The sequence below is a fragment of the Pieris brassicae genome, chromosome 1 (genome assembly GCF_905147105.1).
Source record: "Pieris brassicae chromosome 1, ilPieBrab1.1, whole genome shotgun sequence".
Taxonomy (NCBI): domain Eukaryota; kingdom Metazoa; phylum Arthropoda; class Insecta; order Lepidoptera; family Pieridae; genus Pieris; species Pieris brassicae.
The window spans coordinates 14,542,841-14,565,967 of NC_059665.1; the positions used below are offsets into that span (position 1 = coordinate 14,542,841).

The 23,127-nt window shown below is 31.1% G+C and overlaps 1 protein-coding gene across 2 annotated transcripts in view; it reads right to left on the reverse strand.

The window, feature by feature from the left end:
- The window catches only part of LOC123714512 (transcription factor Sox-5), a 240,543-nt gene that overhangs the window by 189,618 nt on the left and 27,798 nt on the right, over positions 1-23,127 (reverse strand). The gene's annotated exons all lie outside the window — the stretch shown is intronic.

Consider the following 23,127-nt stretch of genomic DNA (forward strand, 5'->3'; position numbering starts at 1 on the left):
AACAAAAAGTGTTCGTTTGCAAGTCTTTTTAGATAATCCTTGAAATATTCTATATATATTAAATTAATAGTTAAAAAATGCTTTTAAATATATAGACCACATGAATAAAAATATCACGAAATTTCTCAATATCTTAAATCGGTAGAAAGGAACCTGTAAAGATGGACTTGCAAAACCTTCAACACTTGTCCAACAGCGTAAATGATTCTCTTGTCCCTAAACCCAAGATAGCCAATTCATTTCATGTCTCTATTAGCAATATCAAGGCATGATTACCCAAATGGGTACAGATGTAAAAAAAGGAAAAAAACTTTATGACACAATAAATAAAGGATTATTAGTTAAAAGTGGAAGTGCGCTGCCACCTGTGGGGGGAGGCCCACTAGGATTCCCTGTGTCGTGGGCAGCTAGTCTGTACTGAACTGAAGAATTTAAAGATTGTATCAAGTTTTATATCATAAGTGGCAATTTTGTTGTTAAGAATTAAAAATTTGACGAATCAATTTCTATACTTTTAGAGACGAAACTTGATTCCATAAACTATGTATAAATGAAAACTATAAGTGCAGATTCTCAAGCATGGTCATTTCTGTTTGTTACGCCGACATGAGGTACAATCTTCAGATCGATCTTAAGATACTTCCGTTTAAACTGCCTAATAAGGAAAGCGATAATATTTTATTCATGAGATTATTATATCTATCTAATAAAATTCATTGGAACTAATCGATTATTTCTATTGATCAGAATGAATGTTATTCACATTAATATTTGTACATATTTTAACGCTCACGACCGTTATTATATATCCTGAATCTTGTGTAAATAAGAAGGAAGCCTATCTAAAAAATCTGAGAACTTTTTGTTTTAATAATACACATTTTATGGGACTGAAGGTAAACAAGCAGACCGGTCACTTAGAGTTAAGCAACACCAGGAGATTTGCGTTGCCGACCTTTAAAGTACGCTTTTCTTTAACCATCGTAACGGTTTGGATATGCCAGCAATGACAGCTGATTTTATAAAGTGTCTTAATCAATCTTTAGTATAAAAATTTACGGGAGCTTTTTTGAACAGATTACAACTTTGAAAATTGTATTTATTCTTTTTCATTCATAACAAGTACAAAACAAATAAAACTATATATACTATGATAGACAATTTCCTTCGGAAATTGGCTCATTAAAAAATAATAGCCCTAATGACCGCTATAGAAGCCGCCTTCATCAATAAACCAATCATTGAATTCGTCTTCCGCATTTTCGTATATCAGATAAAATCGACCAATCGCAGCAGCTTAAACGATTGTAACTTATCATTAGTCAATAGGCCATTTAATTGAATCATTTGGTCTAATAGTGCTTTCTGGAGGCTCGACAGGTGATTAGTGATGTACTGATATATTGTATCGTTTATCGATAAATCGTTATTAGTTGTGTAATAGCCATTTGACTGTTGGTAATGTCTGCTAGTACGTAAAACTAGGGACTAGTTATGGAAAATAATCTTGTTACCGGGCTTCGTCTATTTACAACAAAACGTTTCCATACTTAGACATTTAAGAGGCTGTTTCAGCGGAAAACAATCAGTCACCTATGTAGTCCTGGAATACGTGGCTTCCCAACGAACAGAAACTGGAGCAGTGAGGTCGCTCCGTGTAGCCTGTGAAGGAAACGTCTGAGCTTCTGGAAGTAGCTTACGTACTACGAACGGTAAGTACGGATATTGAGTCCATACACACATAATTTATGTGATAAAATATTTGAGTTTGAAATGAAAAGTAATATATAGGATTACCTATTTATCAAATTCATTTATACATTAAATAAACAGTAAAACACTAGCGTCTATATTTGATTAATACCCTAACAAATGTTTTATTTTTACTTAAAAGGATTCTCAAATTATTATAATGAATTAACACATTTTTCTTCTGTGCTTGACACATTTTGATTTTCGCGAGAACAGGTAACATATAATCTGGAGTTATTTGTGAATAGAAAAATACGGCATCACTTTTATGCAGAGTGCGAGACAGAGATAGACTGTACTCAGTCACAGATTATATGTACGCTTGTCGGCTGTGGCAGTAGTGACGTAGAGTAGTAGGCAGTTTATTTATTTATTTCATGTGTTGTTGTGCTTAAATTACTTTTTGAGATGTACTTATTAACTAAAATGTATCTAACGGGAATAAATAATAATTATTATTAAATCACGTTTCACATGTTTTCTGTGCATGTGTGCGTACGTTCAAACGCCCCACCCAGACAAACGTATAAGTCTCATTTTGTTTCAAACATTTGTATTTATAATTAAAATTCCTAGATTCCGTTGAAAACAAATAATTAGTATAACAAAAAACAATCTTATGATAATAATCTGCGGACAAATCGTCCTCGTATACACTCGCGGTGAGAAACCAACGCACCTGTATCGGATACCGGTCTACCCGTTATTAGAGATGTGCCAATAAACATATCGATGAAAGTTCATTTTATTTTAAAACTACAGAAAAAAGAGATTGTCTAATATATTTCTATAAGATATTTGTGACACATATTTTCATTATTCTATTAATATGATTTTTGAACTAAAACAGGCGATAAGAGTCTGGCTTAGGCTTTTTAAACAACTTCAACAACGAAATTGCAGTTGTGTTGGTGACTGTGAATTTTATTATCAATATGACACGGTAATAAAACAAATATGTTTATATAATTGATCGCTATCAACACATTTTACACGCCTATAGGTCGACGCTAGAAAGCCAGGAGGTTATGGTAGCTAAACCGTAATAGTTTATCGATATCGATACTCCCCAGCGTCACTAAGGTCTCACGCTGAGAGCAGTCGGGTCGCGGCTAATCATAAATCACTAGGTAATAGCGGTTAAACTCATCCGCTAATCCTTGCCATGAATTGAAAGTATTGTTTGCATATTATTGTATTTTTATCACTTCTTTGCTTTGCTTTGCTTAATAAAAAGTAATTGTAATATTATTTTTTAAGCTAATCGTAGAAATGAACGGGGAATAGCCACAGCTCTTTAACTGATTAAGCAGGTGACTAAGAACCGAGCCGTGTTGGCCTAGAGGCGACGTTACTCCCTGAGGTCGTAGGATCGAGCTTCGGCTGTGCATCAATGAACTTTCTGTCTATGTGCGCATTTAACATTCGCTCGAATGGTGAAGGAAAACATCGTGAGATTTGCCTTAGACTCAAAAAGTTGACGGCGTGTGTCAGGCACATCAGTGGTAAGATAAAGTCGTGAGCAAGCCGCTAAATGATGATTAAATAATGACAAATATATCGAATAATACAAAATTGATTGCATATGTTACTTGGCTGTCAGACATTGTCCTGTCTTAAAAACAAAAAAATCTGATGTAAATTTAAACCATGCAAGATTCTATATTTGAAATAATAGCATTAAAAAATGAGGCATACAGTTCAAGCAGTTTAAAATATTCATTGATATATAATTTGTTTTAATATTTCAACAATTTGGTGCGTATTAAGACGAGGTAATAAAACGCAAGTCAGTTTATGTTATTAAATTGCTCTTGTCTCTACATTGTTGGGTGTTTATAGAGTGCATCTAAGGCTTATAGATTTGTTGGAGAAGAGATTTAGAGATTTTTCATTTTCTAATAATATTATTATTTTGAAATCGAAAATAGTCAGAAAAGTGCGTGTACACACGTAAGAAGTGAAACTTTTTTATGACCTTATTTTTCGAAAAACTGTTCTCCTATAAAACTTTACGTAAAATGGTTAAATAAAGCTAAATTAGATAAAGTTTAATAAAAGGCTTTTGTTATCATAGACATGAATACAAATAATACAATTATTTCATTTTACCTTATTACTACTAAGATTATTACAGAATTTCATTAATTGTAATAGAGTTATTACTATCATTGTTATCGTTTTTATATATTTTTGTTATTAATGGCTTCGAATCTCTTTAAATCAACCGTGGTAGGGACAAGAAAAAGATGGCACGTAACGGAAAAATGCGACGCTTAACTCAAACATGCGACAGTAAAAAAAAATACAATTTTATACAGACATAATTATATATTTTATTTCCAAGGATCTCTTATAGACTATGGGCCTCTTCCAACTGGCTTCACTTCTCGCTCTCCAGAAACGAATGAAGAAGAAGAACTCAACAAGATATACTCTGGTACAAGATAGGAGTCAGTTTATGGAATGGTTGATAGTGGAACATCACATTCATGAAGAAGCTTATTCGATAAGTAGAAAGTTGTGATTCAAATTGTTGGCAGTTAGAGGTGTCTGAAATGGGCCACGCTCGCCCCCAAGTGCTCTAGACAACGCTGATATAGTACAGATTGTAATAACATTTCATAAATATGGAAATATAGGAATTCACGTATTATCCTATCAATGTTATTATTGTATGTCGATGTCCTATGCAAATACGATTTTATATTCGCTCTTACAGAATATTATTTACAAATTGTATTGATTATTGTATGTGGCGAAATATTAAACATTAGTGTTTTATGTTGCGAAATACAAAAACAAGTTTCGTATTATTTTAAATTTGATTATGTTTATTTATTTCCTATTTATTATGTATAATCAGTAGACGTCACAACAGTGTGGTGGAAACACAAATTGGATTTAGTTTTTCTGATATATAAAACTGTCATCGTAGTTTGACATATATGAGCGTTACATTTGGGCAGTTAAAAGCTTAGTTAATGTGATGTTTTTTGTATGTTATATGGTAGATGAGATGCATTGGTGGTACCTGTGGGTCAAAGACACAATGACACAAAAGGGTTATTATATAAAACTTCATCGCAAACATCAGTACAAATAATAATTACATAAAACGATAACGGCCTAATCGCTTTCGAGTACAAGGCAACCTTAGAAACAATATTAAACAAGGTATGCAAGTGCAAAACTACGTTAGGTATATAAAAAAAACGTGTGCTTATGTACAAGCGTTCTACGTTTGTCGAAAAAACGACACTCACAAGAGAATAAGTTTAAACGCCTTATCTAGTAAAATAAAGTTTATTTAAATATCACAACAAAAAAAATCTACCCAATTAAAGAAATGGACACTTTTTATTTTAAAATGTTGACTATGCTAACTTCAGGGTGTCGATTTCTTGTGACGGTGTGCGCGCAAAACTAAATTTACTCCCATCATTTTTCCCTAACGCGCCAAAAGAAGTATAACATCTACAAATTAATTTTAAAGTAAAGAACAACTCAAATCATTTAAACACACGTACACATGAATAATAATCGCTTAATTGACTTTTTTTATTAAGAACATTGAATATTAGTATGTATGTATCATACTGAAAGATTTCATCCCAAGTAGCTTATTCATTCAATTTGATATATGATGATATATTTTTTTACTATAGGCCTACTTATAGTTACTACAGCCTTTGGAAAGTTTTATGCCGGACATCGAACCCAGAAGGTGTCAGACGCATTGTTTTAGCAAGCGTTATATTCTCTATGAATTGATACGATACGAAGCCAAGAATCTAGTTCTGAATATAAATAGGCTTAGATAAAGCCTACTCGATGGGCAGGTGTCCGCGACCTGTTTGAAAAACACACTACAGCCACTTTCCTTCCCACGACTTAGAGTCTTAATATTTCCTGTGTTTTTTAATACCTGTTTCCACTTTACATAATGAAGATTTTAGAACCCTACTAAATATAACGACTGGTCTTATAATTGTCTACTCTTTTGTCTATGCTCTATGCTCTGGAGCAGCCTATTGCCTATTGGCTTCAGAGTGCAACTCTCATCCCTATGATTGTCGCAAGCCGATATTTAGCCTGAGGTCGTAGGTTCGATCCCCGGCTGTGCACCAATGGACTTTTTTTCTAATTGCGTATTTAACATTCGTTAGAACGGTGAAGACGAACATCACGAGGAAACCGGCTTGCCTTAGACCCAAAACGTCGAATAGATTTACAAATGATCATGAAACAGATACAGATACAGACCTTAAAAAGCTTATAGCGACATTGTCTATGATCTCAGCTTAACATAGGCCAAGATAGTCTGTCAAAATTTCAACTTAATAAGAACATTGATCAATTTTTATAATGTGCCAGTACGTATGACCTAGAATATGATACAAAAAGTTTGAATTTAGAAATATTTATTGCAAGTGAATTCAATAAAAACTTTTTGAACATTCTTAATTTGAAGGCAGTTTTTTAAATGTTTCCGCTTTATTCTTTTATTAAATTTACCTCTATCAAAACTACATACCATTTTCAATTCGACAACGCTGTAACTATTAAAGCCCGCTACACACGTGGTAAAACAACGAACTGATTCGGATATTAAGATAATTACACACGGCTTCCCGATTATAATTGGCGGCTACGCGGTTTGCTGCGGACACTGTTATTATAGTATTATGACTTCGTTTAAGGGCATTTACATACTAAGATATCATTATAAGTAATATTTAAATCAAAGTAAATTTAAATGACAGTTATATTATTTATATTGTATTTTGCCTTTGTTATTTACTTAATATTAAAGGTTCGGCAGATAATTTAGTGAATGACAAATGTAAGATATATTAATGGTAGTTATTGTAATAAGAGTTATTTGAAGTTTTGTAAGAAAATTATAATATTTTTACATCTTTTTTGTATGTCACAGGAGGCAAACGGATAGGAGGCTCACTTCACGTTAAGTGATACCGCCGCCCATGGACACTCACTTTTCCAGGAGGCTAGCAAGTTCGTTGCCGGCATTTAAAGGAATTGATTGACCCACTTTGAACCTCTGAACACTGTCCTATACTCCTCCTATCATGTCTCCTCTTAATTTTTAATCAAATTATTGATTAAACGAATTCACTTATAAAACATTAGGAACACGTGGCAAAAAATAACTACGATTTAAGATAATTACAACATTCAAGTATATTGATTAATAGGTTTAACAATTTATGCCGAAAACTAGATCGCGAAACAATTAATTACAATTCAAATACATTAAATTTCGAATAAATTAATTAATGCAAAACATTATGTTTTAGCGGAAAAAGTAATAAAATTGTCATAAATATATCAATGTCAATATAGCCATGAACTTAGTCACGAATATTGCACAACTTAAATAAAAAACAAACGATAAAAGTCATTTAAAATGCTAGAATATAAAATAATGACCATTTATTATATTAAAAACGGGTCAGAATGAGTACTAATAAGGTAGTAATGAAAGGAATAAGAGGAGATCAAGATAATGGGATTTAGGAGTAAATATATCAAAGCAAATATGTAGCTGAAAGTTGGGTTTCTTTTTGTAAAATCACGTATAACTTTATTTAAAAAGACGAAGAGCAATAGACGAACTGGTATTAATAATATCCATAGCTAAATCACCTGCATCATGAGCACACCCCACACACACACCTTCACGTCAATATCCTCACTTTAACACCATCACACAACACAGTGAAATTAGGTATTACTTATTTATACATATTTTATTAACACTTTGTCAATTGACATAATTAAATAAAAAGGAGGGCAACTGGCAGCCTTATTGCTCACGAGCGATCTCTTCCAGGCAACCACTGTGAGAAAAAAATTACAGTAGTAAGCGCAAGAAGTGCAAAAATACATAAGACATAAATAGTTAGACAAAACTAACAGAACTAAACAGTGGTCAGGATAATATTTAGAAAAAGGACACATTAAGAAGAAAAATTGCACATGAATCACGATACTAATATTATTCAATCTTTGGCTATATCTTTAGTATAATTAGTAGTATGACTGCGAAATAAATAAATAAACAAAATATAAAAAGCACACACGGTATGAAAAAGATCGGCAGCAATCCACGCGCGCTTAAACAACCTAAGTTTTAAATCTAAAATGCTTTGTTTGAAGATTGAACATCAGAGAATTGTATTGAAAACAATATTTAAGAATTTATTGGTATACTTTGCAATTTTCCATGGATTGTAAAACTAATTGGCGCTTGATTAACGTTATATAGTTCGTCATTCAACATTTGCGTATTTTAATTGATAAATGTGAGCTTAGATTTTAACTATTTCGTAAAAACATTAACTATGTATTGTATTTATGATTGTTGGCCTATTGTTTTAATGAATTCTTTTGCCACTAATATTTTTTTTTGTGAATCTACGAAGCGTATTTTAAGTACATTTCATTGGAAACAGTGTTGGGCTAGTGGTTTCAGTGTGCGACTAACATTCCTGGTCGTAGGTTCGTCCCCGATTGTGAACCAATGTACTTGTAACTGTATCCCTGTGCATACTCGTAAGGTTAATGAAAATATCGAGTGGAATCCGGCATTAGAATCAAAAAGTCGACGGCGTGTGTGAGGCACAGAAGAGTGACCACCTACACACTCGTTAGAAATCACAAACACACAGATAACAGACAGAAATCGAAGACCCAGACGTAGAACATTGCAGCCATTTATTGCACCTTAATTGCGTTCATAAGATACTTGTTCTGATTGACTCATCGTCACAGATTCAAAACCGAATATAGAAATTAATCTTAACCATAACGATGTCAATTTTCGTATTTTTATTTATAACTGGCTGCTCCGCGAAGTTCATTCCGCATTAATATGATTTATTTATTTAGTCTACCTTTTTAGTACATTTTGAATATAGGGTAGCCTAAAGAGACTGTTCGCTTTTACGGAATAAATAAAGTGCTAAATTAACTAATTATATATATAACGAATTATTTTTTTTTCAATTTTTTCTCTCTATAATAACCATCCTCAGGGTTCAAGGTAGAAAAAAAATACTTGAATTGCTCATATCAATTGAACATATTTTGCAATTTTATTTATATTGATTAAGTATAACATTAAAAACAGAATGAGTGTTATTAATGTTTATTTTAGGCTTGATACCAATTCTTCTTACTGAGATTCAACTTATTAAAGAATCGGTAACATTTTCAACTTCGATTCCATATATAAAGAATGTTCAAATGAATCCCTTGTACTAACATTTTTAACATACACTATCTCTTAAAATGTTAAACAATACGCGTTTCCTCATGGGTTGTAAAGTGCACGAACATTAAAGCCTGGCCATTGTGACTTAGGACGAAATAGCTTCGCGCTAAACATTGAATTTACTGTACCAAGCAATTCTTGGTTCACCTGTGTGGTATCACAGATATACTAAGTCTAGATTTTAAATAGTTTTAATTTATTATAATTATTATGTTTTGAAAATTTAATGCCACGTAAGGTATACGTCTAAAAAGACGTAATACAAACATATGTTTCTTAAGTTAAGAGAAATGACTACTTCTAAATTTCAAAATGTTTCTGGTAACTGGTATATTTGATTACTTACTCACTTTTGAATATGAGCTTTAGTAAATAATGTACAAATAAAAAAACATTTAAGTTAAAAAACTTATTTTACTGATGTTGATACTGTTTTTGCAAATTACCTGTTTTAATTTTTGATGGTAATTTAAGATGACAAGATAAAGCAACTTGCCTTGATTTATTTAATTGGCTGCAAAATGGTTTCACGGTTCTTAGAATTACATTTATTCGGTGTATTCTAGGTTCTTAAGCCTAAGTATACCTGGGGTCACCAGCGCAATGTCTTGTATAGTAAAACCATGTGTTTGTGTTTTTGTTTTTGAAGTTATACTTCTTTTGGTACATTACTGACACCCCGAAGTTAGCTATAGTCAATATTTTAGGTTTTTTGAAGTTATTACTTCTTGGTACGTTAGGGGAAAATGTTGATGGTAAATTTCTACGATGCGCTCGCATACCGTCACAATAAAAACTGAAGTTAGCTATAGTCAACATTTTAGGTTTTTCGATGTAGTTTCTTCTTTTGGCGCGTTAGGCAAAAAAAATTGAGATTAAATTTTTTCTATAATTACTATCGTTTTTTCTTCAATCGTAGAATAAGGCGAAAGATACAATTTAAAAAAAATATTGTTACTAATATCTTGTTACTCAAAAGAAGTATCAGACGAGCAGGAGGCTCAGATGTTAAGTGATACCGCCGCCCATGGACACTCACATCGCCGGAAGGCTCACAAGCAGGTTGCCGGCGTTTTAAGAATTGGTACGCTCTTTTCTTGAAGGATCCTAAGTCAAATCCTCTGTTGTGAAACGACGGATGTCGAGGTGATAAGGATGATATTTTGTATTCTGCCTCGACATCCGATTACGAAACTCAGCTCCAGGTATTAGTCAGAACAAATCCTCTGAATACTCTCCATGGTAAATGCAGTAGAAGATACAGAGAGACCCCACATCAAAGTGACTGGTCGTTGACGATTCGAATCGCTCTTCGTCTAGGCTTGCATGACACAAATGCAGAAATACGAGGGTTGTTGCACCACCGATTTGTGTTATTTTTACATATTTCATAGGTCAAAAACTTTTTTCTGTCAATATACCTTTTTTAATCATATATTTTGTTTATAATTATTATATTGCCTGTAAGTTTACTAATAAATAAATAAATTGAAATGTCCAGGGTCGTATCGCTATGACCCACAAAAAAAAGAATGTTAAGTGTCAAACTTTTGATTTAAGCTTAATTATTTAAAATGAAACAACACATTTTGGCTGATCACCAATGTTTTGCATATTTAATTTGCGTATAACTGTCTATAGCCATTTTGACATAAATATGTTATCTATGAATTAAAGCTGTAGAATATTAAACGCTAATAGAATTCAAGAATTTTGTTAGAAATTTATTGTGGTCTATGACGCGGTAAAATATCTATTTTTGTAGATTTGTGGAATTAATTAAATATAGGTGTTATTATATATTTTATTTTTTCGTATTACAGCTAATATTTATTATACAATACAAAATTATACTAAACATAGAATAATGTGGAATACTGTATGTAAAAGGTTTGAAATATTTACGAAAGGAAAAAATACACAAAACATGTGAGTACTTATGTACAATTTATACTTCTTTGGCGAAACAAGATCAAAATCTTTTAAATGTTTTTATCTTTCATTCGATATAGTAAAATAAAGTTTTTTGAAATATCACAAACAAATATTTCTACATAATTAAAGAAATGGTTATTTTTGATTCTTAAATGTTGAGTATGCAAACTTCAGGGTGTCGGTTTTTTGTGATATTGTGCGGTTGTCGGATTTTAGTGACGGTGTGCGCGTGCATCGTAAAAATTTACTCTCAAAAAATTTCCGTAACGCGACAAAAGAATAACTTATGTAACTTCAAAAATATTAAATGCATTATACCAAATTCGGCTGTGCTGTGTGATGGTGCTAATGATGCACGTGATTTAGTCCTGTGGATATTTTAGATTAGTAATTAATACGTACATCTAACATATTTTTCAATTTACTTGGTAATAGCATTGTTTTATATACTGTTTACAACCTTTTAAATGTAATGTTTTTAAGTGAAATAAAGTCATTTTTATTTTATTTATTTATGCAATGAATTGTTTTTCATCACATAATTGAATGAAAGAGACGAAGTATCAGCGCACTTGCGAGCCATCAGGTAATACATGTGTATGTGACCCTCTTGCAAGATATTTATAAAAAAAGAGATGTCAAAAGTAAAATTCCATGGATGTTTTTTTTACGTCTTGTACCGGCTGATGATCCACTCATTTCCACTCCACTCACCCATCCCCAGCCTTTAGGGACTCTAAATGTTATAGATGTTACAATAAAGCAAAGAGATTGAGATTTTCATCACATCTAGAGTCTTTACGAGAGTGTAAATCGTTTGCATAGTGCACAATATATATGACATCACGCTTTGTCCGGCCGAGTGGGCAGACAAAAGCCTCTAACACCTTGCTTTTGAAATACTATTGAGTAACTGCTTCTTTGTTGAAATTTGTAAGTGTTTATAGTGGTCAATTTTAATTAAATTCATTCGGATTCTTTCACAAAACCTTACGTATATTCGTCATCTTAGTTTTACCATTAAAAAGGTTGATATTAGGCTAATTGACAAAAGGAAATTTGAAATCATTTATTCATATAGGTAAAACAATATACGTTTATGAATGTCAGTAAAGAAATACATATTAAATGCTTCTAATTTTACATTTACTGCCAGCACTCAAATAAAGGACGTACAACGGACAAGATGAATTGGCAATAAACTCTCCGCCACTCTTTTTAATCGACATGTTTTTTGTTTTTCAAAATTTTTGTAAGGATTATGTTCCTATGTTCCATATGACATTAATTAACTATAATAATAATAAATATATGAACAAAAAATAAATTGTGAAGTCCATTTCAGATTATAGATTCGTGAATTTGGAGAATATTATATGTTTTAATTATATTAAGCATTAAAAAATTATATTTCATAATTTCTATAACCCGTCAAAACGCTCTATGCAAGATGGCATCAAGACAAACGTCAAGTTTTCGAAGTGCCAATTGTCTTTGAGATTTTATTTAGAAGCATGCTCCATCAGCGGCGATTCGCATAATCTGTGACAGTCTTTTGTCACGGACTGACGAATCAAAATCAAGATTTTTTGATAAATTAATGACAAGTTGCTCTGTACTGATTCGAATACGCATAAAGTGTCATTGACTAGTCAAAACTATATAACAAGCCACAATCTTAAATTAGTAAAAAGTTTTACATTCTATTCTTTATCAAATACCTCAATTTGCATTTAAAAACACAAGTGTTGCGAGTATTCTTGACAGTGGACTAAAGATAGTGTACCTGAGTTTATTACGGTGGATATATTTTAAATATATAAAAAAATGATAACCATAATAAGAAGCAGTACTAATTTCAATTTTAAACAAACGTTCTTACAATTATTATATTTAATTTTCATAAGATTCATGAAATGTTTTTCTTTTTAAACAATATAACATACTTTAAATTTGGTAGTAATTCACGTAGTGCAAACTTGGTTTTACTTAGTACGAAAACTCAACTGAAATATGTGGGTCGCTATTGATGTTTTGCAGAAGCCATTCTTGGAAAACGTGTACAAAATACCTACTATACGACCGTTAAGTAAATACTGGATTCTCAAGTGTTTGTCTATCAGTCATAACAAAAGATTTGGCTGCATCATAGCGGAGAGTGGATAAGTGATTTTAAATCTAAGACGGCTTTTAACTATTGATTCTTTGAACGAAATAACCAAACGTCGAATTGACATACCAATATTAAAACTTTTTTATTATTAATCGAAGAAAGGGGACACTATATGGAGACATTGTGCAATTCTGAAAAATTCTACAAAAAATCAAAATCATAAACACTAAATATATATTCGAGTTATTTTCTCGAAGACAATATCTCATTTGGGTTTAACGTACAAGCAAGTGTTTATTGCAGGTATAGAGTGTGTCAAATGTGTAAGAATAATCATAATGTTCAATGCAATATTTTACTATAGTTGTCGTGGAAAAATTCCATTTTGAAATTAATTCAACAAGCGTTTAATACGACGACATTAAACATTAATTAAAATGACAATAAATTAATACAAATGTAAAAACAATGTTCGATTAAAAGTAGACGCAATAAAGCTATATGTCAATTGATAACTATCCAATAAAGTTTTATAATTATTGCCAACCAAATTAAAACATTTTGAATTTTATGCTTGTGGTATCCCAATTAATTGATAAACAAAAGTCCTCGTCAAAATTCCATATTGTCGGGATACATTAATAAGTCGAGAGATCATTAAATCCTAAATGTCGTTTATCTTGATTGAGATTTATGATAAGTGTTCTTGAGACAAGATTGAGACACTGTTGTTTGGCTACTTGTTGCTGGACGATGGTGTATGGAGGATATGGCTTGTAACAATCTACTATTGTATATCATTTATTCGTATAGGATCTGTGTAACTAAACGTCACTACTGCATGATCACTATTTTTAGTACAGTAGTAACAAATTTAAATTCTTTGTTTTTAATCGTTTGGACGCATGGGCATCATTAAACAATTATTATAATAATATAGGCAGCAATTATTGAAGTTATATGTGATATCATATCTAAGATTAATGGAAAAGTTATATTATTTTTACAGTAAACACTAAAATATATTATAAAACTGTGTTACAACCTCCTCCTTCGTTTTTGATGCTTTACTGCGACTGTCTGTAGATATAGATTCGGCTTCTTTTTCTTCCTCAATTCCTAGTCTTTTTTCTTACTTACAAGTCCGTTCTACCGTCCATTTGTGTCATAATGTACAAAATCCCGACAAAGAATGCCTGGAAGAGATCGCTTAAAAACGATAAGGCCGTCCGTTAAGTCGTATTTAAACATCCAATAGGAAAGCATAAATAATAAAAAAATGTGTGCTAGTACTAGTGTACACAGGTAAGAAGAATTTCTTAATGGCCTTATTTTTCGAAAACTGATCTACTATATGCAACTTTATAAAAATTGGTTAAATAAAGTTACATAAGATAAAGTTCAACAAAAGGCTTTTATTATCATAGACATGAATACAAATAATACAATTATTTCATTTTACCTTATTACTACTAAGATTATTACAGAATTTCATTAATTGTAATAGAATTATTACCATTGTTATCGTTATATATTTTTGTTAATGGCTTCGAATCTCTTCGAATCAACCGTGGTAGAGACAAGAAAAAGATGGCACGTAACGGAATAATGTGACGCGTAACGGCAATATGTGACGCGTAACCGAAAAATGTGACGGTACATTTTTTTACAACGCCGATAAAGAAGTTTCACTTCAAAAATAATTTGTAAAGTATTAAATCGTCGCCAATTTAAAAATATGTTAAACGCACCCTTAAAATTATAAAAAAGTCGGCAGGCATATCCTCTATATTTTACAATATTACGGAACTCACAGGTGCCGGCATTGTTACCGATCCGATGCTTAGATGCGATTCCGTAATCTCCGGACGTTTGTTTGCTTGTCTGACCCCCTTTACGGCTAGATTTATCTGATTCCTAAGAGTACGCATTATGGTTAAATATCTTAAACGATTTTAGTTCATTCGGGTACCTACACATATTTCAATAAGAGTTGTGTGACACTGGTTGCCATAGCAACAATAATTGTATTCGAAAAACACGAAATAATTTTCCTATCTCCACTATCCCATAAATTAATCATAATTTAAAAACAGCTTTGACCTTTCATATTCCAAATTCAAAATTCACACATCTACAAAAATAGTTTATGCAAATAACTTTAACCGATACTTTCTCATTTAAAATACAGTCTTCGACCTTCATAAGAGAAAAATCTCGTTTCAAACGACCTACGAATACATCGGCATAAATATTTAATAATACGACGCAGAATTAATTTACAAAGCCTTATTATCTATGGGCGAAACGAATCGAATCGTAAATCGAATGAGATTAGCTACCAAATATATCGATATATCATCGATTCTACAATCGGTGCTTTCCCGTCGCGGCTCGAATGAATTTCACCACAGTTTTATTTATAGCAGGTGTGCTTAGAGAATTATACAGGTGGTAATATGGTATTTTTTAATAACTTAGATTGTAATTTATTGTTTGGAAACATAATTTTATTGTCGTTAAAGCGATTAGAGATAGATGAATTTCTTTAATTGTCTGAATTACATAAATCTTTTTATTCAGTTATTTAGTATTAACGATGTTTTATAATATGAAATTGATATTTTTTAATAATGTGATTTGAGTTGTTCGATAAGTTTATGACACATTTTTGGGTCTGTTTGTAATGACAAGTAAGTAGCTAAAACTACAAACGAATCAGTTTTGGATCAACTCAGAGTTCTTCGGAGTCTCACAACAATATGATGTAACGCTAGTCACACTAGGAAGCCCTATGTCGTGGGCAACTAGATTACAATGATTCCGTGGTACATAGTGCAAGAAAAAAAAGAATGCAGTCATTTAAACGTTTAGGTGGAACTTAAACCATAGTTATCCTTTGTAAAATGATTTGTTGTCCAGCAGTAATTAATAGAACACAAATCTGTATCCTATACAAATCTTCTGGAATAATTTACTTCTATAATATTAAATTACAACTTAGTGCGTCATCTAGACAGCTTTAACATCCTCGAACTACGAATCACATAAAGCGCCGTGTTCACTGCATTGTTCTACCATCGAAAAACCTCATCTTTTATCTCTACTAACTCATCTTCAACAAGTTTTTAAAGAAAACCTTGAGAACAAACAATAGACATTAGTTCAGTATGTTAGAACTTCTCTATAAACACTTCTTTGTTCCTTCCGACGAATAAGTTTTTTTTTCGATAAACCCAAGACCGGACGTAAACCGAAACATTAATCAACGCCGGTGATATTTAAGAAACGTTATTAGCTATTTTACTTGAAAATATTGAAAGACCACGATAAAAGTGCTTCTAGATTAAGAAGGCTATAGGTATAAGATATGTTCGTATGACTGTGCGCACACTATGAACACGCACTATTATATTCTTCACTTTCTCTACACAGGAGAATGTAAACGCTCCTTTAGTATTATTAATTTGGAATTTGTTACAGCCCATACTTAACCCGGTATATGTTCATGAATATAATCTATTGTAATACATATTTCTTATTAACAACCTCTTTCACTTTCTAACTTGAGTTCAAATTGTATTAACCTGTTACTTTGATTATATTATGCGCGTATTAAGAAATAAATTAAGATCGGATATATATTCAAACAATTTGTATAATATATAGAATGTTTTGCTGGGTTTAGAACGCTCTACTATCACGAGAGATCTAGATTTAATGGTTAAAAATTATTCAATCACCACTATCATAAAAAAAACTATTACAATTGTCGTTTTACAAGTACGTATTATTAATAATTAATATTTTATTTTATTTACGTAATTATTGTACAGTTGGTGTAGTATTATTTATAAAAAAATAGGTGGAGTATTTATAAAGGCCTGTATTCGTTGAAGATGTTTGTAACCGAGCCTATGACCACCACATCGTACAAAAGCTCATGACAATTAAAAATACCTGTCTAAATAGAACTTTAAAAGTTCATTGATGGTTGTGTAATACTATAACCGTTCTTGGTAGCTATCTGTACCACCAAGAACGTCTTGGTGGCCAATTTCACTTAACAACATATGACTGAGTATATGATATCCAGATTTATCCTTGACTGAACTCTGTCTTGACTGAACGAAAAAGACGTCAAGTCATATAGGAACAATACTCAATTACACTAATAACATTTTGCCTTTCATAAACACAAAAATAACATAAAAGCTGTCAAAAATATTATATTAACATTAACAGTTAGTAATATGAACACTGGCAAATATGGAAATAATTAAAAATACATCTAATCAAGTGATAAAATAAATCAACAGAGAAATAAAACGTAGTATTGGTGTCAAAAATTATGCATTATGTTTAAAAAACTACGTATTCAAAATTAAAATTCTTTGAAAGTAAATTAGCTTCGTAAGGTCAGTGACCTGTTATGTCTTACGATTACATAAAACCTGCAACATGTGGTTGTTATAATGTATAATTTTGCTATGGCTTACAACATAGATTAAATCAAGAGGAAATGTTACTTGAGAAAACTAAAAATATACCGATTTTTAATTTTTCGACTTTAATTTTTGATATTAGCAAATCAAATCTACCTGAGTGTCTACTACATAGTTGTCAAGTAAAGTCAATGTAAAATAATAAGTATTTTAAACCCTTGACCTTGACGCAGTTTTTTGATATTTCTTTAAATAGGCTCAATATTTTGCAAGACAAAAGATGCAGTAAAAAAATGACAAAATATTATGAATATATATTTATTGATTAAAATTATTATACTATAAAATTTCTATCTATACTCATCAACAATTGTCTACGGTTCTCACAGAGATTTATATTTGAAATGCAACGAAATATAAAGCCCGCGTTTATATTTAATAAATCTGTAACTAATCGGCACAGACTAACGGAACGTAATTGATTAGAATCGGTTACTGGCCATTTCTAAATTAAGAAGAATTTTATATGGATACCAAACTTTTAAGATTTGTTGTATTAAACCTCTTTTCAATTATAGTAGTCTGTGCACTTACAAAAACAAATTATTATGGTTTTAACTTTTATATAGTAATTTCTGCATAATATATTTAAATGTTTTCCTCATCTATTCCTTAAAACATTTTAAGCGAACTTGTGGTAAAGACATTTATTAAAATGATAACAATAGTGCGGAATTTTTATAATGGAAAACCCAAAAGACTTCCTCGAACCATGCGTAATCGTGTGACAGACAAGGTAACATATTGGTTATATTTCGGTGAATAATTCATTAATTACTTAAAATTAAGTGAAATGCCAACAAATATGATTATTCTTGGCTGGAGGAACTAAAAATTTCGAAAAGGAAAATGATTATTAAAGATTAACCGCAATAAAATATATTTAAACTTTATATGTTCACAATAAATATATACTTATAGAAGTATCGTACATTAACGAATTTAGTTACATTTTTTTGGGTATTTTTGGTTTCTGGTGAAGTCGGCAAACGTCGTATAAGTATAATCATATATATAGTATAAAACATTTATTATTAAAAATCTTCTATCAGACCTGAATTAATAAAAGCTCCAGAGTTGGTGTAGGCTCTATTTATTTCCAAATATAAAAAAAACAAACTTCCAGCCGTGCGAAGCCAGCGTGGGGACAGGCATTCCATGAATTTAGTAATTTAATAACAAATTATATTAAGGCTAATTATAAAGATCAGAAAACAGACCATTGAACTCATGAGAAATACAAACTGTTACAAAAGAAGGGACTCGTCATGAGTCACTAGGAACGGGTTTAGAAAAATGTCGGTCGTTTCGCAACTTTGTGGAATACGCCTTGCGCAGTGACAGTAGGATGTTAGGTCATCACAGCCGTAATTATTGCGGTATAAAGGAAATTCTAACTCTGATTTTGATCATTTTAATGGTAATCTGTGAATGCTCCTCTACTATATTTATATATGTGTATATTCAAGATTAATTTTGTAGATTTAGTAGATTTTAAGTGTTAATCAAAAATTGCCTAACAGCTTATTCTATAAGATTGTAATCGGCTAGTACTTTTGTTTACTAAGATACGTTTACAAAATCTATATTAAGTAAAATATTTTTTATTTCTTATTGGTTAATATATTATTTTTAATCTAAACACATACACGGTACTAATTAAAAAAATAATAGATAAAAAATACAATTAATGTAAAAAACAAAACGAAAACATTACAACAAACAAAGAGAAAAAATTATATATTTTAAATTTATGGATTGTAAGGGTCATTTTCGGGTGTTATTTTAGTTTCCCCGAATACATTATGCGTATCAATTCAAAATAAGTATATGGTATTGGTAAAATGCAAAAAATTACCACCATGTTCTCTGCGATAAAAAATATGGCAAGCAGTAACTATTTCTAATCGTTGTAATACTTGTGAATTTAAAAATATTATTAAACGGAAAAGGCTATTTTACTTCAAAAGAATGCACTAACAAGATAATGTAGGTTAAATAGGATTTAATTCGTAGATAATTTGTTTGGATTTCTCAGAATGGATTCCTTTCATTTATGTGTTGTTTAACAAGCTGTGCAGTACCTAAAGTTAAACTCGTAAATCAATTGGTCAAATAATATTTTTCATATTATTGAGTTAAGTGATACCGCCACTCAAGGAGACTTACATTGCTAGATGGTTCGCTAGTACGTTGCCGGCCTTTTGAGAATTGGTACGCTCTTTTCTTGAAAGACCCTAAGTCAAATTGGTTAGATTCACGTGTTCACACAGCTTTATAATATAGAAACAAATGTAAATCTGTAAAAATACTTTAACAAGACATTCAGTGATTTGTTATATCCATAAAGTAATGAAGTGGCCAAACCAAAATACAGAAACACTAATCCAAACATCTTTTCGCACCAAAATTAATTAAATAAATTTCCTACTGTACGGTGTATATTACAGAACAAATAGTGGACAAAGAAATATCAGTAACATAGATAAAAAATGTTCCCGATTGACATCTGTCCAACGATGTGGCTTCTTACGCTCGGTTGGACGGAATCAGGTATTACAATTAAATTAAAAATCACTCACGTATAGTAATTAGGTACAATGACAATGTAGCGTTAACAAATAATTATTGAGCAGACATTTAAATAAACCTTCTTTAACGATTATTTTTCGTATAGAAAAGTGGTAATTGGGTCGACAACACTTACATACCAAATTATATACATAATTCGATGTTGAAGCGTGAGGACATCAAAATCGCCAAGATTTTGGTTTTTCCAATTAAGGCAGAAAAAATATCTTCGTTCTTATAATGGAAATAATAAGATAGAGATAATAATATTATTATATAGTAACAGTTTACATAGTTATTGTAGCTGTTGGATGATGAAAAATTTATTTTAATTTTACTTGATTAATCAAATAAAGACAATATTGATCATTTCATCAGATTTATGATTTTTTAGAATGAAGTAAATTTTTAATAATCAAAACCATTATGTATTTATTTATTATGAATATGTTCGATTACCAACTCAGTACTAAAGAAAAAAAATCATATTCGATATCACTCGTTTACAAAGAAAAATAAAAATTTATATTTTGTACTTACATTCTAAAGGTTGTAAACAAACAATAGGCAACGAAACGTTGAGATACAATATTCATTTTGGTTAACCTTATATATAATATACTTTTATGAGGTTAAACGCTAGTGAAACTAGGCCTAGCCTGTATCTTAAAAGCTAAACTCTTTTGCAACTTTAATATTAAAACACAAATCCAAATAAGACAAACAATTGATTCATTTGTTCTATAAGTGCACTTAACATGTTTCAAAGTCGATGGCCATTGACCGTTTTCAAGCATCTTGGCATAAATTGCGCGTCTATTTTCGGCTATTTCCTCATTGTATGACACTTTGAATAATGTTTCTTTGGTTAAATACTTGAAGATTTCTCTAATTTACTGTATTCATATTTGCACTAATTTTACACTTCGGACTTTCACACTCATCAATTTTTTTGTATGTCAATTTTATGTCAATAAAAACTATTTAGGTTTAAAAAGGACATTCGAATTGTAATAGAACAATGTAAAATATTTTTTATCGCTGAAACGAGATAAGAAAAGATAATTTCACTTTTATCAAAAAAGAATGGCACATCATGGAACCAAATATATCAAGCACTGAATAAGTAGCGTTTTTTCTGTTCTATTTGCGAATAATTCAAATGAGAGGTGCCTGAACTACGTACGGAACGGAATTCGGAAGATTTTGAACAATTTTTTTATGCGTCAAATATATAGGTACGTATAATTAATAAAAGTAAAATAACAAAATGCCTTTTAATTTAATTGCTGACGGTACTTATTAATGGTGGAATGGATCCATTGAGTCCGCGGCACGCTGGTTTCCACTTGTGGACCGCTGTCTACTTTCTATCTACTTGTCGCATATTCAATGCACGCCTTATACGGTCTCGCCCAAATTATTGGTGACAAGTATTTGTTATGAAATAACCAGGCCGAGTACTTTTGTTTTAGATATATAACGTATATTAATTTGTTAATAGTAACCTACTTTCAAGTACCTACAATTGACTAAAAACCTTGAAGGTTTACCATTTAATAAAGAAATAATATACAATTTTTGCGTTCATTGATAATTTTAAAGCTTTTTGTGCTTTTTTTCTGTTCCTTTCTTCTGTTGTTTATGTTGTCTTTGTCACGTATTCGATAACGATAACAGTTCTTGAGAAATAAGTTAATAATAGAGCCATTATATACTTAGAACACTTTTTAACTGACTCGATTTTTTCATAATAACTTTTATCAGAAAATACCAAAATGCTAGGTGACTAATAAGGTGTTAAACCGTGCTGCCTGAAGGGCTACATCACAGTAAATTATAAATTTCTTACAAACTAAAGATACGAAAACATTACAACAAAGAGAGAGAAAAAAGAGCTTTTGATTATATTGCGCGGGCGAAAGCTACTTGCTACTATCACTATATTTATTCTAAAGCGATTTAAGAGCTTCAATATCTCATCGTGCCTATTATAACAACAAACTCATTAGTAGACAATAATATAAGATGAATCACATAAATTGGAGGTAATTAAAACTGATTGATCCAAAAACGTAGATAATTTTATTATTTTACGAGAGACCTGTCAATCAAGGTAGTGGCTCTGGGCGTTATTTAGTTATTTATATGATACATAAATTGTTCCTACCGGCTAAACCGTTATTAATAGAGGCCTATAATTTTGCAAATGTTTTGATTGAATAACTTTATACGAATAGTTATAATTATGTGAAACGACAACAAGTGTTTATGTGTTTCGTATGTGAATAAATGTAGGGTATTATATACACGACTCTCAACTCTATCATGCGTCCAAACCCCAGATGTACCGATAAACTTTAGTTAATAAATGTAAATAATACTACAAATGTCGTGAGAAAACCAACATGTCTAAATTTCAAAAATGGACTATAACAGAAGGCAGACGCATTCATGGATTTTTAAAGCAATTTGGTAAGGCTCGGCATGTCAATGCAAAACTAAAATTTAGATTGAATCGAACTTAGAATCACATCCACGTGTGTAAGTAAAATAAAGACACAAATCTAAGTTTAACTGAAACAGACAAAGCCTCTAAAAGTTATAAAAGAGGTTTTATTTAATGACGAGAAACCTAGTTATCGTTTGTGTGAAGTTGGGGCCCCTAGTGTTTAATAAGCTTCTAATGGGTGTTATTAACGTGAAAGTAAATATCACTTTAGAAGGAATGTGGACAATTTGTATAGCAAAGGAAAACCTTTCGAAAAAGATACTATATAATTTTTATTCTTTTTTCAAATTGATGAACTTTATTGTGATTGTTTAACAGCTCTTGGGAACCAGAAATTGTTTTCATTAAATATGTGTTCAGAGCAAAATTCGAAAATAAAGTCCCTTTGTAGAAATGGGGACACTTGACACTCCCCTGCTGCTTGTGCCTATTCTCATTA